Source organism: Phacochoerus africanus, chromosome 15 (assembly GCF_016906955.1).
Source record: "Phacochoerus africanus isolate WHEZ1 chromosome 15, ROS_Pafr_v1, whole genome shotgun sequence".
Taxonomy (NCBI): Eukaryota; Metazoa; Chordata; class Mammalia; order Artiodactyla; family Suidae; genus Phacochoerus; species Phacochoerus africanus.
In genome coordinates, this window is record NC_062558.1 from 89,738,196 (window position 1) to 89,751,171 (window position 12,976).

At 41.3% G+C, this 12,976-nt stretch overlaps 1 protein-coding gene across 7 annotated transcripts in view; it reads left to right on the forward strand.

Moving 5' to 3' along the window:
* Positions 1-459: 459 nt before the first annotated feature.
* MAPK8 (mitogen-activated protein kinase 8) overlaps positions 460-12,976 on the forward strand; it is a 119,046-nt gene continuing 106,529 nt past the window's right edge. For 6 of the 7 annotated variants that reach the window (XR_007132152.1, XM_047759902.1, XM_047759906.1 and 3 more), the window contains exon 1: positions 460-607. The gene's annotated coding sequence lies outside the window, so the exon portion shown is untranslated. Of the gene's footprint in view, positions 608-670; positions 2,092-12,976 lie in introns of those variants that run through there. The other variant, XM_047759903.1, reaches the window with a different exon arrangement.

Sequence of the window (12,976 nt, forward strand, 5' to 3'; positions counted from 1 at the left end):
TGTCCTCAGAATGGGACCTACTGTCAAGGTAAAGAGCCCTCCGTCACTCAGATGCTTGACCAGGCCGGGGTGCCTGCTCCCTGGGCGGGTCTGGCCTAAGAGCCCTTCAAACCCTGAGGCAAAGAACCCCAGCGGCTTTGCCTAGGAATAGCGTACTGCCCAGGTACAGATACTAGGCTCTCGGGCCATATGCCGCCACGTGCCAGGGTCAGGGCCCCGCCCCATCCAGCTTCCCGCCACGCCCCTCACAGTCCACATTCAGAGACTCTCCCCGCAGCTCCGCCTCCCGGCGACCTCCGCAAGTCCTCCCGGCCCCCTAGAGTAGCCCCTCCCCCGGATGCGGGCCCCGCCCCCGCAATCCGGGCCCCGGGGCTGCCCCGCCCCGCGGCCCGTTCGCGAAGCGCGGGGGCGGGGCCCTGCGCGATGACGTGAGCGGGCGTGCGCCGTGACGGGCAGCGTCTCTGTTACTCAGCTGAGCGGCCGAGGCCGGACGACGCTGCCCGGAGCGCGGAGCCGCGAGCAGCGCTGGGTAACGGCCGCGGCGACCGCCGGGACGGCGCCAGTCTCCACCGCCGAGGTTTTCTGTTGCCGTTCGCTGCGCTGCCAGGTGAGTGTGGTGAGAGCTTGAGGGTCGGAGCCGGCGGCCCCGCGGTGTTTATGTTATTGTGCCGCCGCCACCGCCGCCGCCTCTCTTCAGCCGTGACCCCCTCCCGGGGTGGGGGCGGGAGCTCGCGGCGGGCGGGGGGCGCGCGGCCCGCGTGAGTGGCGCGGGAACAATAGCTGCGGGATAGGCGGGGGCCGCCCTGGGGGCGTGAGGCTGCGGGACCCTGGCGCGCCCCGCCTGCCCCCCACTCGCCCCCCGCCTGCCTCTCCAGCTCCGCCCGTCGGTCCTCAGGCGTTCTCCTAGCGCGGGTCCGGCGTCCACGTATGGAGGGATAAATGAAACGGGAGGTTGGTGGCAAGTTCTGAAATACTTCGGCGAAGGTCGGAACGGAGGCGCCTAGGCGGCCCGCCGCGCCCTGGCTGCCTTCCCCGGCAATGGAGAGCCGGGGAAAGCGTTCCGGTGGCCGGGACCCGACGCCTGCCCGGAGCCCACGGGAACAGTGTTTTGTTTCTCGGTGGTTTCTTTGTGCTTATGTTCTGGGCGAACGCAGGCGGCGGCGCAGAAAGACTGAGGTGGCCTTCAACAGGGCTGCGAGGGAGAGCCCGGGCCGGTGGCTTGGGCGGGAGGTGCCCGTCAGGCTCGGCGCGAGCTTCAGTGGTCAGCGCGCATTTCTCATGAGGGTCACTCGGTGGTGACCTTTTGACTTTTTCACCCCACCCTCCCTTCTCTTTGTCTTGCACTTCTGTTCACAATCCTTAGGTCGTAGAACCGGGTCTATTTCAAGGTACCGTGATGAACACAAAAGTGTTTTATTTTCATTTTAATTTCTGAAAGTTTCCTATCATGTGTTTACTGTGGACTTAATAACATGTTGACTGCACGTTATCAGACAATGTCAATTGCTTACTATTTTTACCTCTGAAATTCTGTGATCTTTCCCGAAGAATTCTGGTCTGTCAGTCCATTGTGTTTTAAGATAAGCATCCAGCAAGTACCCCCTTGGTAATTAGAACATCTGTTTATTTCATTCATTCATTCATTCATTCAACAACTGTTCAGTACTCTACCCAGATGGAGAGTTTGAGGGTAAAGACAAATATCCTTTAATGGAAGAAGATACTTTGAATGGATGTACCTTTAAATGAGATTTAAATGAAATTATGTAAGTAATGTGTGTTAAAGAAGGTATAGCTATATTCTGGGTCATTTTACTGTTTTGGTAGTACATCTGGAATGTTAGGCGTAACCTTAAATGTATTAGGAAGTAGAGTTATATTTGGTCTAAATGTACAGCTTTTATGTATTTCTTTACAGTCATGTGTAATGTTTACTTCAGAATCCTCTGCTGTGGGTTAAGCCTAGGAGGTTAGATGCTGTGAGTGAACATGTTTAGTGCTGTACCTGACATAACCAAGCAGTCAGAATGGGACTTCCTTCAGGACAGGCCTGTCTTGGATCTGTGTCTCCAACACCTAGCCTGGAATATAGTAAGTGTTAAATAAAACTCAGAACACTGAAAAGCTCTTTACAATTGATAATATTGAAACTCAAGCCTTAACAAAAAGCATTTAATGTTCTTCGTAAAGTTTTGGAAGCCTCATGCAAACGGGTCACATCCAGATGGCTAAATGATCAGTTCATATATTGTCTGTCACAACAGTAGGGGTTTTTGAATCACTTTTTTTCCCTATTACTTCTGAACTATCCTAAACTTAAATCTTGCTAAAATATTTTTTACTCTGTGTGTCTGTGTATGTGATATGTATATTTCAGTAAGCCTCTAAAATGATTATTTATCCTTTTGTGAATATTACTTGAAATGTTTCTCGATACTCCTTTAAGTGAAAAAGTTATACCAAAAGAAACAAATGGCATAAAAGTTTTACTAGAAATCCTTAATATCTAATTACATTTTATTAAAGTTTGTTAGAAATGTTTTGGACTAATAGTATTAGGCATATGGGCCTAAAACTCAAAATAATATTTATCCACAGTACATGTCTTTTCTTCTCCCTACTTAATATGTTTTAGCACTTATTTTGGATATGAAAGAATTTGAGGTGAGCTTAAGAGTGCAAATAAAGAAATAAAGTGATACTTTATTAAGATAGGGATGAAAGTCTTGAGATACTAAACTTTTATTGCTTTACCTAGTTAAGGTATGTTAAATTCCAGTAAGGGTTACTGATACAAATCCTCTGGTCAGGCTTTAGGTGACAAACCCAAAGTGTTTTTGCTTTGTTTTCTAAATTCTGTTGGTTTTAAAAAATAACAGCTTTTTCAAGATATTATTCACATGCCATAAATTTATCCTTTTAGAGTGTGCTTCAGTGGTTTTTAAATGTATTCACAAAATTATGCATTGATCACCTCTAATTCCAGGACATTTCATTACCTCCAAGAAGAAACCCCACACCCATCAGTAGCCACTCCCTGTTCAACTTTACCTTATTTTTAAAGGAAGAGATAGCACTGATTCTGTTTTAGTAAGTGTATGCATTAATGAATTTGAAAAGGACTCCTTTTAAGTATCCTGGCAGAGTAGGAAACTTTATCCTTCATATTACTTTAAATCCTGTGAGAAAGGCCACTTGAAAGGGAAATTCGTTTAAGAACAAATTTACCAAAATTTGTAAATTAGGTACTTAAATTTTGTTATTTATTAATTTAGTTATTTCTGTGCCCATGCCATGTGGAAGTTAGGTACTTAAATTTTGTTATTTATTAATTTAGTTAGTTATTTCTGTGCCCATGCCATGTGGAAGTTCCCCGGCCAGTGACTGAACCCAAGCCACAGCTGTAACCAGAGCCACAAGCAGTGGCAATGCTGGATCCTTAATCCACTGAGCCACCAAGGAGCTCCTAATCTTTAAATTTTTGTTTGCTCAGTGCCTAATATTATGGAAATAACCTGTGTTTATACTCAGTGCTCACCAAAACTACTTGAAGTAATTTATTAAGTGACTAGTCACAAACTATCCTAGTGCCAATTAAGAGGTTGTTGAATAGAAGCCTGATTCTTAATGTCTTGCTTTGTCATTGAGTTGAGTTTTGAGACATATTTGTGTCATTTAAATAGTTGAGATGCTTTGTTGCATATGTATATAAAACAATGTCTGATTTTAAGATGCCAGCTCTCTAGAGGTCTCTGATCAAGTCAGTAGTATGGATGGTAGTCTTTCTGATTCATGTAGAGCAGGGAAGTCATCAAAGCCACATAGCTTTAGGTGTAAATCATTTGTCTGTTTCTCTGAGCTGTGATGCTTATTGTCTTAGTCATGAGCTCTTTCCATGAACATTTAGTAGCTTTTTCTTCTTGCTTTAATGCAGATTATTTGAACTTTGATTTCAGAAATGAGTCAACAAACTTTACTACGTAACAGGTGACAAGAGTATTAAAATAAGCTGTTCTATCATTCAGGGTCATAGGTAGAAGTAGACCTGTCTAGGAATCAGACCTAGGTTCATTTTTTAGTTCTGTCATCTGGACTTTGTCATCAGCAAGTTATAGAGGTGTAGGCAGGCAGCGTACCTTTTTGGTTAGAACTATAAACTGACACTGTTGGAATTTTTCTTCTTTTTAAATAGAATAGTTGTTCCCCAGATAGATGGTTCTTCAGAAAACATACTAGGACAAAAGAAGTCCTTCTTGGGTGATATCAGAATCCCACATCAAAAATAGCAGTGAAAGTTAGATTTTTGTAATCTACAGAAGCAGAGAAAATTGTTGCATCAGATATTTTCTGTGATGGAGTTCCCATAGTGGCTCAGTGGTTAACGAACCTGACCAGTATCCATGAGGACGCAGGTTCAGTCCTTGGCCTTGCTCAGTGGGTTAAGGATCCGCCGTTGCCGTGAGCTGAGGTGTAGGCCGGTGGCTGCAGCTCTGATTGGACCCCTAACCTGGGAACCTCCATATGCCGTGGGTGCGGCCCTAAATTTTTTTTTTTGTGATGACTATACTTATAAGTCAAATAAAAAGCTTCATTATAAGGAAGGAGTTCTTTGGTTAGTAGATTTTTATTCATTCCACAGCACCATGCTTACTAACAAGACTGTGCTTTCAGACTTCGTGGAAAATATGAAAATGAAGAGTTTATTAGCCTCAGGAACCTCATGATCAAGGGTGGAATTTAATGCATACCTAAACAGTGCTTTTTTGTTCTATTAAAGATTATGAGAGGGATTCCCTCCAAATGAACAAAAGCCTACCCTAAACCTCTGGGCAGGCCAAATTTCATTGAAATCCAATTTTTAAAATTATATATAAGGAGTTTTAGAATACTGCCATTCTTTTTCAGGGTGGCAGGTTATATCACAAATATATGTCTCCATCTCCCATTACCCTTTGGTATTGCATCAGGTTTGGCTAAAATATGCCAGCTCTTTGGAAAGTTAAGGTACCCAGACTTAACAGTGGCTGCTGCAAATCTAACTATGTGGTATAGGCTAGTTCAGGTTACATAACATCTTTAGGCCTGTTTTTTTTGTTTGTTTGTTTGTTTTTAATGGCCACACCCGGGGCAGTTCCTGGGCCAGGGATTGAATCAAAGCTGCATCTGCGACCTATACCACAGCTGCAACGCCGCATCCTTAATTCAACTGCACTGGGCAGGGGATTGAACCTGCACCTCTCTAGCAACCTGAGCAGCTACAGTGGATTCTTAACCCACTCTGCCACAGCAGGAACTCCTTTGGACCTGTTTTATTTTCTGTCAAATGAGAAAATGTGAAAGTGAAGAGTTTATTAGCCTCAGGAACCTCATGATCAAGGGTGGAATTTAATGCATAATCTCAGAGGCCTGTGAGGTTTAACTGTATGTGCAGTACCTGGAATGCTAGATGCAGGTATTAAGGAAATTTTAGCTGTTGTTATCACTTACTATTTTTAACTTGGAACAGATGCAAAATGCCAAGTAAATTTAGAATCAGAATACACCCATTTTCCCCACCTCTGCATCTCTGAGGGTTTATTTAAAATTTGATTATTTCATCTAATATGAGTTGATTGAAATGATTTATCATTTAGACCGGTAATTCTCTCTGCCTTAAAAGTTTGGAAATGTTCCAAAAGCAAACATTAAAGGGAACATTTGCCACATATTCTGACACAAAGTTTTTTTTGCCCCTTTTATCTTTCCTACTGCAGAGAATTGCCTAAGCTTTCCTAGGTTTATTTTGATGGGTAGCTAAAGGAATGGAAATCTAGGAGGTGAAAACAGCTTTATCATTACCCACTTTTTAAGAAAATGGAATCCTGTCACGTCTTTTAAATTTAATCTTATTGTGGTCTTTGACGCTGTGAAAATTGCAAATTTGTTAGAGACCAGATAAGCACAACAGTTCATTAAGCATTTTGTAGAGGTTATTAGGTAGCATCTGGAAACTCTCTCTTCTTTTTCTATGTTTTTCTAAGTTTTCTATGAAGTGTTTCTGTGCTTATATTGATATATTAAATTTCTTGCTCCTTCCTGAGGACAACAAAACTATGGTTTTGCGCAGGCAGTATTCATTGAGAAGCCATTTTAAGTGATGTCGGGGGTTACCGGAAGTAGAAGTCATTTTCTCTTTTCAGTGAGTATAGCTGAATGGGAGATTATAACAAACAAATACAAAAACCAAGTGTTGTTAGGCATTTCATTAGGAATTTCTTTTTTCTTTTTCTTTTCTTTATTCCTTTTCTGTTTTTTTGTTTTTGCTTTTTTAGGGCCACACCTGTAGCATATGGAAGTTCCCAGGCTAGGGGTGTAATTGCAGCTGCAGCTGCCGACCTACATCACAACCACAGCAACACCAGATCCGAGCCTTGTCTGAGACAACCACCACAGCTCGTGGCAATGCCGGATCCTTAACCCACTGAGTGAGGCCATGGATTGAACCCACATCCTCACGGATACTAGTTGGGTTCACAACCTGCTGACTCCTCATTGGGAATTTCTTTAGTCATCAGGTCTGAGAGCTGGATGTTGGGGCATTTGGGAACTAAAGAACCATATATCTTTAGCCCCACCTTTTAAAATATACTCACAAAGATGGGAGTTCCTATTGTGGCTCAGTGGTAATGAACCTGACTGGTATCCATGATGATGCTGTTCCATCCCTGGCCTTGCTCAGTGGGTTAGGGATCTGGCACTGCCGTGGGCTGTGGTGTAGGTTGCAGACAAGGCTTTGCATTTCTGTGGCTGTGGTTTGGGCCGGAAGCTGCAAGTCTGATTCAACCCTTAAGCCTGGGATCTTCAATATGCTGCAAGTGCAGCCTAAAAAGCAAAAAATAAAATAAAATATACTCATGAAATAAGCCAAAAAAGCAAGATGTCTTCTAATCTGGTTAAAGCTGAGAGTGTGGTACATGTTAGGTAAAATGTAAATCAGAAGAAAAGGGAAACCTTATAGTCACCTCAGATCCATTTTAGAACACAGCAGGATATCAAAATAAGTATCTGAAAAGTATGAAAATAGATAGTAGAGAAGAAAATGTTAACTGGAGTTCTCCAACTCTACTGTATTGAAGCTTCGAATACTGATGGCTAGATATTATGCTAAGAGCACTTTCTTAAGCTTTTCTCTGATACTGGGAAGTGTAGCCTTCACTACTTCTTGCTGCTAAGAGGCCAAAGCTCCCTCATATTTTGGGGACACTAGAAAAGAAAAACATTAAGCACAACTGCTTTGCTTGACATGAGGCATCAAAAACATTGGGAGGTTGCTATTTCCTAAAAGCTATTAGCCAGAGTGGAAATCCACCATTCCCTGCCTTGCTCCCTAGAGGGTGATTCTCTATCAGATGCCATTTAGGTCAGCCAAACGTGAGATAAAGGAAAGCCACCGCTGTATAGATTTCCCTGTGACTTAAGAAAGGGTCACTTTTCAGTCAACCCCCCCCCCCAAAAAAAAACTAAAGCATCTGGATTTGTCTGTTACTGTTGGTAATTTTTTTAAAGTTTTAGTGATTTTTATTTTTATTTTATTTACATTTTATCCTTTTAGTAGTATAATTACTTATTTTCAGAATTTCAAAGATTTAAAATGATACGCAATAAGAAGTTTCCTTTCCACCCTGTGCAGCCCAGCTACCCATTCCTTTGAGTGGAAACAGTGTTACATTTCCTGTGAATTCTTCCAAAGACATTTTATGTGTGTGCAAGTAAATGCAGATGTATAATTCCTTTCCAAAATGACTTTTGGTCCAGAAGTATTTCAGAATTATGGTTTGGTGATTTTTTTCTTTTCTTTTTTTTTTTTTTGTGGCAGGAGGGAAGTAAGGGAGGGACTGTAAAAAGGTGATATAGTGCATTTACTATAGTTTCCAAAATGCTTAGCGAAAAGTGTGGGGTACCATTCTATAATTAAACACATGAATATTTCTGTATTAAAGCATAAATAGTACAGTAAGGATAAATAAAAATTACAAATAGTCTGTGGAATTTTTGGTTAGATTTTACACAAAGGGTTTGTTTTAAACTTATAAAAAACTTGTATTTCTCAGAGATTTATGGATTTCACAATTGCCAGTGAGGGATTGTGTATTTTACATATGTATATGTCCTCAGCCGCCCTCATTTTTTAAGTTGCATACCATACATATTACCCTTCACATTTTGTTTTTAACTTAACTGGCTTAGAGATGATTTCATATTAGTCCTATCAGTGCATAAATAGCATGTTTCTTCCTTTTTTTTTTTTTTTAACACCTTCATGGTGTACCATTTGTCTTAGCTTGGGCTCCTATAACAAAATACAACAGACTGGATGGCTTAAAGAAACAACATTTATTTCTCACAGTCCTAGAAGTTGGGAAGTTCAAGATCAAAGTGTCAAAGTGGTTCCTGGTGAGGACACTTCCTGGCTTTGATATGTCACCTTCTCACTGTGTTCTCACATAGAGAAAGAGTACTCTGCTCTCTGTTACTTTTTATCACTAATCCATTACGGGGGCCCCATCCTCATGACTTCTTATAAACCTGATTACCTACATTATTACTTAAGGGTTATGGCTTCAATTTAAGAATTTTGGAAAGACCCAAAAATTCAGTCAGTAATAACATTATACAGGTATAAGGTTTGTTTAAGTAGCCCTCTCTATTTAGGTATATTTGAGGCATACTTAGATTGTTTTGAGTCTTTTGCTGCCGAAAGCCATGGTGCGGAGTTGCCATTGTGGCACAGCGGAAATGAATCTGACGGGTAACCATGAGATTGCGGGTTTGATCCCAGGCCTTGCTCAGTGGGTTAAGGATCTGGCGTTGCCGTGAGCTGTGGTGTAGTTTGCAGGTGCAGCTCGGATCTGGTGTTGCTTTGGCTGTGGTTGAGGCCAGCAGCTGTAGACTCCTAGCCTGGGAATATCCATATCCTGTGGGTGCGGCCCTAAAAAGCCAAAAAAAAAAAGAAAAGAAAGCCATGATGTACTGGATTACCTTGTGCATACATAATTCTAATGTGTAGAATGCACTTAAAAAGTGCAATTGCTTGGTTACAATGTATGTGCTTTTGCAGTTTTGATAGATATTGCTGAAGTGTCATCTGTAGAGGTTGTGCCAACTTACAGTCCATGGGCACTGTGTATGGATGACTGCTTCTTTCCTCATTGTCAGTGTGAGTGAGATTAAATATCTTTTGTGTTTTAAAGACTGTTGGTATTTTTATTGTGAACTATCCATATACTTGCCTATTTTTCTTTTGGATTGTTACTCATCTTCTTAGATTTGTAGGATTTATTTTTATATTTTGTATATTTTATTTTTCCAGTTTACAATTTGCCCTTTAAATTTTCTGATGATTTTGTCATCCTGAAATTTTTTTCTAAGTAGTTAAATTTATCAATATTTACCAACTTTTAAATTGTATGCTGTGACTAGCAAGTCTTTTTCCCTAGCTCCAGATTATATGAAAATTTGCAAATGTTTTTTCTCTGATATGGCTGTGAACTGGAACAGAGAAGTAGGTTGGTAAGTAAGAAAAATGTGGGGTCCAGTGAGTCAAAAGGAGAATATGCAGGAAAGGAGATGGAGAGTACAAGTAGAGATTGGCCTTTGTTAGAGACATGACTTTGATCAAATAGGAGGGAATACAGAAAAGCTGTGTGTTCTTCCAAGGGAATTTCTGGCTGGAAGATGAAGACTTATCCTCTTGGCTTTCATCTTCTCTCATGGTTTCTGTTTTCTTAGTGAGATTGGTATGGGCAGAGGGGAATGGGAGTGTTTGAAGCAGTTTGCTAAGAAGTAGTGATTGTTTACTTAAGGGTTAGAAGTCTTGAATTTAAGGTGATATCAGCCTGGTTTTGTGACACCCCCTGCCCCCAATGTGTTATTTATTTGGTTAGGTACAAGCACAGATAAAGCTGTGCTTTGATTCCTCTGGGGATGAGGTTTTGCCAGGTGTATCAAAGTTGTACAGAGAAACAGAATCCGTAGAAGATATAATATGTATGTATATATGTATAAATAAATTTCAAGGCATTTGCTAACACAATTATGGGGACTGACAAGTTGGAAATCTGTGGGGCAGGCTGGCAGGAAACTCTTGAAGCAGATGCTGCAGTCTTGAAGCAGAATTTCGTCTTCCTCAGGAAAACCTCAGTTGTGCTCTTAAGGCCTTTCAACTGATTGAATGAGGCCTATGTTATTGAGGATAATCTCCTTTAATTAAAGTCAACTGATTATGGATATTAACCACATCTATAAAGTACCTTTACAGCAACACTTAGATGAACGTTTGATTAACAGGACTGTAGCCCAGCCAAGTTGACACATAAAACTAGGTGAGCATAAAAGAGTGAAAATCTGCCCTTTGCAGCAATGTGGGTAGAACCTAGAGAACATTATGCTAAGTGAAATACGTCAGAGAAAGACAAATACTGTATGATATCATCTATATATGGACTCAAAAAAATAAGACAGGAGTTCCTGTCGTGGCACAGTGGTTACCGGATCCGACTAGGAATCATGAGGTTGCAGGTTTGATCCCTGGCCTTGCTTAGTGGGTTGAGGATCTGGCATTGCTGTGAGCTGTGGTGTAGGTTGTAGATGTGGCTCGGATCCTGCGTTGCTGTGGCTCTGGCGTAGGCTGGTGGCTACAGCTCCGATTAGACCCCTAGCCTGGGACCCTCCATATGCCACAGGAGCGGCCCTAGAAAAGGCAAAAAGACAAAAAAAAAAAAAAAGACAAATCAATGTATATAGCAGCCCAGAAAAACAGCCTCACAGATTTAGAAAACAAACTAGTGAACTAGTGGTTATGGGGTGTGGATGGGAACAGAGGCAAGATAAGGGTATGAGATTTAAGAAATACAAACTACTATGTATAAGATAGATAAGTAACAAGGATATATATTATATAACACAGGGAATTATAGCCATTGTTTTATAATAACTTTAAAGAAAAATTTTTTTTTGGTCTTTTTTAGGGCTGGACCCGTGGTATATGAAAGTTCCCAGTCTAGGGGTCTAATTGGAGCTGCAGCCACTGACCTACACCATAGCTACAACATGGGATCTGAGCTACGTCTACGATCTACACCATAGCTCATGGCGATGCTGAAGCCTTAACTCACTGAGCGGGTCCAGAGATGGAACCCAGTGTCGTCCTGGATACTAGTCTGGTTTGTTATCACAGAGCCACAATGGGAACTGCACTTCATGACAACTTTTGATGGAAAAATTCTGAATCACCATGCTGTACACTTGAAACTGATATTTTAAATGTTCAATTTAAAATTTTTTTAAATTGAGGGAGTTCCCATTGTGGCTCAATGGGTTATAAACCTGACTAGTGTTCATGAGGATGTGGGTTTGACTTGTCTCAGATCCCAAGTTGTTGTGGCTGTGGCATAGGCTGGTAGCTGCAGCTCCTATATGACCCCTAGCCTGGGAAGTTCCATATGCTGTAGGTGCGGCCCTAAAGAGAAAAAAAAAAAGTTAAACTTTTTTAAACAGAAGGAAAGTGAATAGGGGAATGAGGGCTTTTTAGAGGACATATTTAGAGGAAAAGTGATGAATCATGAACTCTAACATGGGCAGGAAAGGAGGTGAAGTCAGGATGGATACTAAGAAAGTGGTAGCATCAATGTATTGAAAATTCTGTCTTTTTTTTTTTTAAACCCAGTGAACTTCATTATATTTATAGTTGTACACCCATCATCACAACCCAATTTTACAACATTTCATTCCCAAACCCCCAGCCCACCTTCCGCGTGCCGCTGCAACCTGTCTTCTTTGGTAACCATAAGTTTTTCAAAGTTTGTGAGTCAGTTATAAGTTCATTGTATCTTTTTTTTTTTTTTTTAGATTCCACATGTAAGTGATAGCATATGATGTTGGTGTCTCACTGATTAACTTCACTTAGCATGGTAATTTGTAGGTCCATTCATGTTGCTGCAAATGCCATTATTTCATTCATTTTCATAGCTGAGTAATATTCCATCGTGTTCATGTGCCACATCTTCTTTATCTACTTCTCTGTCAGTGGACATTTAGTTTGCTTCTATGTCATGGCTATTGTATATAGTGCTGCAATGAACATTGGGGTACACGTTTTTTTTTTTTGAGTCATGGTTTTCTTTGGATAGATGCCCAGGACTGGTATTGCTGGATCAAATGGTAATTCTCTTTTTATTTTTTTGAGGAATCCCCATATTGTTTTCCCTAGTGGTTGCACCAACTTACATTCCCACTGGCAGTGTAAGAGGGTTCCCTTTTCTCCACACCTTCTCCAGCATTTGTTGTTTGTAGACTTTGCTTTGCCTTTTTTTTTCTTTTTTTTTTTTTTTTTGCTTTTTAGGCCCATACCTGCAACATATGGAAGTTCCTGGGCTAGGGGTCGAATCGGAGCTGTAGCTGCTGGCCTGTGCCATAACAATGCTGGATCCTTAACCCAATAAGCGAGGCCAGGTATCAAACCTGCATCCTCACAGATACTAGTTTGGTTCTCACTCACTGAGTCACAATGCAAAATCCTGTTTGTAGACTTTTTGATGATGACTATTCTGGCTGGTGTAAGTAAGGTGGTACCTCATAGCAGTTCTGATTTGCATTTCTCTGATAATTAGTTATGTTGACAACTTTTCATGTGTTTTTTGGCTATCTTTACTTCTTTGGAGAATTGTCTGTTTAGATCTTCTGCCCCCGCCCCCTTTTTGTCTTTTAGGGCATCCCCCATGGCATATGGACATTCCCAAGTTAAGGGTCAAATTAGAGCTACAGCTACTGGCCTACACTACAGCTACAGAAATGTGGGATCCGAGCCTGTGATCTACAACATGGCTCACAGCAATGCAGGATCCTTAACCCACTGAGCAGGATAAGGGATTGAAGCCATGTCCTTATGGATACTAATCAGGTGCATTACCACTGAGCCACAGTGGGAACTCCCATCTGC